Here is a 5,516-nt window from a genome sequence, read left to right on the forward strand (position 1 = left end):
TCCTCACCAAACTCATCCTCAACCATATTCCGCTTCGGAACCAAAACAAACCTCCGAAAATCCTCATTCATATAAGCCCAACCTCACTAAACCAAACTCCGCTCCAGAATCTTCCTAAAATTCCAAATCAGACAAACCAAAGATCTTGTGTCATAAATGTGGTCATGTAAACCACATTGCCAATGATTGTCTAGATGATGCTCCACAAAAACCAAAAGTTAAAGACTCAGCTTACTATGTTCCATGAGCATAAGAAATAGCTGAAAGCGAGAAGGCATTTGTTACTACGGTTTCAAGAGATGTCGAAGGATATTGGTCATCCAGAGATGATGAAGATTTAGTAACTCGAAGAAACATGTGTTTGATGCAAGACAAACAGTTAAATGTGATGAAGTTTATTGGTCTTCTTGGTCCGAAGATGATTAGGATTTTGCTGAACCTCACTACTGCTACATGACCACTAACGATCCACCAGGTCGAAGCATCGTTCAACAGGTAAAATCCATGATCTATGATAACAATTTAGATTTGACTTTATGTGAACCTTATTTGACCCAAATCCAAACAGATGTGAACATCATCTATAAAGCCAATGAGTCTGCCATTGAAACCAGTGAGAAGAAGGACTGTGAACTAAGTCGTCTTAGATTATGTTTTGAGGATATGAAATTGAAAATCGAGTCTCTAGAACACGAACTTGTAATGTCAAACGATGAATGTATCCTTTGAAAGATAAATGTGAAATCACTTATTCTGAACGAAACATTTTGATTCTGATAACTAACGTCTCAATGCTAAAATATATGCTTTGCATAACTCTATAGACATACTTGAAGCTGACATTCGGATGACTCATAATTTTCTTCATCCATGGTCCAAAACTCCTGGTCTCGGAAGCGAGTTTTCGAAACTAGTTGTTAGTCCCCTAGAGGAATTGCAAGATTTTACATTCATGGGAGAAGTTCTGAACATCAAACATTCAGACATCCCTGTTTCTCCCTTATCACCCCTTCCAGGGGATAAAAGACCTTTTGAGTCCCTAATTCCTGAGTTTCAACCTATTGTTGTTAAATGTCCTGATTCCATGCCTCTTCCGCCTCTGATAAACCTGGACCTGAATTGGACCATGGAATATCATTATAGTCTTCCAAATTGTGTAGACAATGTTCCTAATAGTAATCACGTAAACAACTATGTGATTGAGGAAGTTATTCCAGAAACAACTGAAATCAATGCTTCAGAATTTGTATTGGCATTTTTAGATGATAAAGTAGAAGTCTCAAGCCATGTGTTTACTCTTGAGCTTATAAATCCATACAAAGGACAAACCTCTAGATCCTCTCCTCATCCTAAGAGAAAACTAATGTTGAATAAGAAAGATGTTGTAGATCCCAAGGTAGAAGCTAGAAATGCCTACAAAAAGGAAGTCAAGACTAGACAAAACTCCAGGTTTCTTGCTAACTCTAAACCAAATTCATCCCGGAATTCTAGTGTCTCTACTCACAGTCAAAATTCTTTTGTTCCCACTAGGATCCTAAAAAGACCTTCCGAACCCCTTGTTCGTTCAGAACATAAGAAAGTCCTTAGCTCAAATTCTCCTCAAGCTCATGTTAATGTCAATGTCAAAACCATCCGAAATACTTCACCGGCACCTCAAAATGTTTCATCTGTCTTTATTGCAAAATCTAATGGCACAATTTTTAAACCCAGAATTTCAAGAAACAATGTGTCATCAAACAAATCCACAAGTACAAAAACCATTGTTTCAAAATCTTCAAACAAAAATCTTGTGTGGAAAATCAAAACATCTTTCAACAAAACAACAATCCCAGAGATAACTAAAATGGTCAATACTTCGGAGACCAAAGGTCCGAAGAAGTCAGCTCCGCACTCATTGGTAGCTGAATATGACTACTGGATTGATGAAAAGACTTTAGCATTCTGCCTGTTTCCAAAGCACTCCAGTAACATCACCCAGAAACACAAAGTTGTTCCCAAGTCACAACCAAAGTCCAAAGCCCATGCCTACGTCACGAAGTCTAACTTGGAGCCTAAAAAATCCATTGCTCGCTAATTTTGCATGCACTTTGTTCTTCGGAGCAAGAAACAATATGGTATATTGACAGTGCTTGCTCCATGCACATGACGAGGCAAAAGGATTTTCTGTGAGATTTAAAGCTTTCTCCAAATACTGGTTACGTGACATATGACAACAACTCCAATTCTCAAATTCGTGGTTATGGAACTCTGACCAATGGAAACTTCTCTATTTCACATGTGGCTTATGTAGCTGATTTGAAACATAATTTGATAAGTGTTGCTCAGCTCACTGACTCAAGTCGACGTGTGGAATCTTGCAAAAAGTATAGCTATGTGATGACTGAAGACCGAAAATAATGTTTGATAAAGTCACTTTGCAACAAGAACATGTACCCGCTTGACATCAACATGATTACTGGCAAACCGCAACTATGCCTTCTCTCCAAATGCTCGCTCATCTGAACTTTCAGTACATGAATGATCTAGTATCTAACGAAATGGTAAGAGGTTTACCTCTTCTCAAGTTCGAAAATGATCATTTATGTGTTACGTGTGAGTGTGGTAAGCAATCTAAGAATGGTCATCATGTTATCATAGAAAAGTCTATCTAGGAACCATTGGAACTTCTACACATTGATCTCTGTGGACCATCCACTGTAGAAAGTCTTCATCATAAGAAATACATTCTTGTGATTGTTGATGACTTTACAAGGTTCACCTGGGTTTTCTTACTAAGGCTGAAAACCGAAACAGCCTCTGAGCTCATTAATTTTATCAAAGGAATAGAATTTCTTATCAAACTCCTCGTCCGAAGAATCCATAGTGATAATGGTTCGGAATTTGTCAATTCCACCAGTGAAAAATTTCTCATAGAAAAAGGAATCGATCACAACTTCTTAGCTCCTTACACTCCACAACAAAACGGTTAGTTGAAAGACGCAATAGAACACTTGTTGATGCCACTCGATCAATGATGAACTATTCAAACTTGCCACTCTATCTTTCGGCTGAAGCTGTATACATTGCTTGCTTCATTCAAAATCGAAGTATCATCAATCGACGTCTCAACATGACACCATACGAAGCAATGAATGGTTGAAAGCCAACAATCTCATTCTTACATGTCTTCGAATGTAGATGCTTCATCAAAAATAACCATGATCAGCTTACAAAGTTCCAACCTAAAGCTGATGAAGGCATCTTTCTAGGGTACTCCTCCAAATCAAAGGCTTACAGAGTTCTCAACCGAAGAACTCGTGTTTTGGAAGAAAGTTTTGATATTACCTATGATGACAACTTTTTTCGGAATTCTAGCACCACTCACGTCACAACTTACATCGTGGAGTCTGATGCTCCTCCGCCAGGATTTCTGAACCCTCAAACAATTCTTGAGGATGATTTTGAAACCCTCTTTGGCCCTTCCGAAACCGCTCTTGATTCGGAATCTCGATCAAGACCATCTCCAATTCCAATTCCTCCTCCGGAAGCCCCAGTTTCTCACGACCTCTCCGGTCCACTTCCGAGCCTACATCCATTTGATTTTGAACCGTTTCAACCTTCTCAGGTTGGGGGAGAATAATAATCCTTCTATTGAATCAAATGTGGATGGCTTCCAAGATGCAGCTGCCGATTTTGATGACTCTAATCCCCTCAACATTGATGAAAACGAAAATTTCCTTGAGTTCCCTTCTGATGATGATGTCAACCTCTCCGGTTCAAAAGTTCAAGGGGAGAATCATCCCAATATTCAAATCATTTAGGGGAAGCAAATCAATTCCACTGTTGATGTAGGATCTTCGGCTGCGCAAGAACTCCCTCGATTGGATGTTTGGACAAAGGATCATCCTCCGAACCAACCGATAGGCAATCTGAATGTTGGTGTACAAACTCGCCCAGCTACCAACATCCAAAATGAATGTCATTTTTCAGCATTCATATCCATGGTTGAACCCAAATCCATCAATGAAGCATTAGAGCATGCTGATCGGATTATAGCCATGCAAGAAGAACTAGCAAAATTTAACGGAAATGAAGTCTGGACTCTTGTACCTCCTCCTCAACATCACCCCATTGTCGGTACAAGATGGGTGTTTCGCAACAAGCTAGACGATGCAGTAGTTATCATCCGAAATAAGGCAAGATTGGTAGCTAAAGGTTTTACTCAAATTGAAGGTCTTGACTACAACGAGACTTTCGCTCCTATTGCATGACTTGAAGCTATCAGAATCTTTCTTGCTTATGTTGCCCACAAAGGATTCAAAGTTTACCAAATGGATGTTAAGAATGCCTTTCTTAATGGTGAACTTGACACTGAAGTATACCTTCAACAGCCCCCCGGATTTGTTAATCTTTCCTTTCCAAACTACTGTTACAAACTCCGAAAAGCTGTATACAGACTCAAACAAGCTCCTCGGGCTTGGTACGACACACTCACCGATTTTCTTAAATGCTCAGGTTTTCAAAGATGTATACTTGATCCTACTCTATCTGGAAGATCAAATGCAAAGCATCTCATGCTGATACAAATTTACGTGGACGACATCATTTTTGGATCTACAGATTCATCTATGGTTGCTGATTTTGCCAAACTTATGGTAAGTCGATTCCAAATGAGCATGAATCGAGAATTAAGCTTCTTTCATGGCCTTCAAGTCAAACAGACCAATAAAGGTATTTTCATTTACCAAGAGAAGTATATTTCTGAACTTCTCAATAAATACTCAATGTACACTTGTGCCTCAGCAAAGGTACCCATGGGCTTCGGACATAAAATCTTAGCCGACCCTTCGGGTGTTTCCGTTGATGAAAAGAAGTATTCTGGAATGATTGGATCCTTACATTACCTCACCGCAAGTCGCCTGAACATTATGTTCTCAACATGCTTAAGTGCCATAATTCAAGCCAATCTGAAGATGTCTCTGATGAGTTTTGGCAATAAGAACATCCTATGTGCTCATACAAACCCTAATGCTTGGATCTAGGTTTCTCTATTGTACATGCAAGTTATCCAAGACTATAAACCCTAGATCTAGCATATGACAATCAATATAACATATAATTAGGGTTTAGATCATACCTTGATTGTTATGTAGCAATAACAATCTCAAATCCTTCTTGTATTGACTATAGAAAGCTTAGAGTCACAAATGTCACTCCTCTAATGGTTCACAAACACCAAGAGCAAGAGGATGAAGAAGAGAAGAGAAGGAGGCTGCCCAAAGCATGTGGAAACCCTAGAAGGAAGCTTGTCCACGTTTTTGGGGCATAAGGGCTCTTTAAATAGTGAGGCTATTAGGGTTATCTAACAAGGAAACCCTAATTTGGATGCTTAAGCCCTAAGCAACCCATGGACTCCTTTCCTTAAAGGCCTTGGACGATTTCTAATGGGTTTCCCCATAGAATTCGTCCAACCTTATAATATAAGGCAATCCATGGCCCAATTGCAATTATCTTATAGTTACAATTCTAGTCCCTTA

The sequence above is a fragment of the Lactuca sativa genome, chromosome 4, assembly GCF_002870075.4.
Source record: "Lactuca sativa cultivar Salinas chromosome 4, Lsat_Salinas_v11, whole genome shotgun sequence".
NCBI classification, from domain to species: Eukaryota; Viridiplantae; Streptophyta; class Magnoliopsida; order Asterales; family Asteraceae; genus Lactuca; species Lactuca sativa.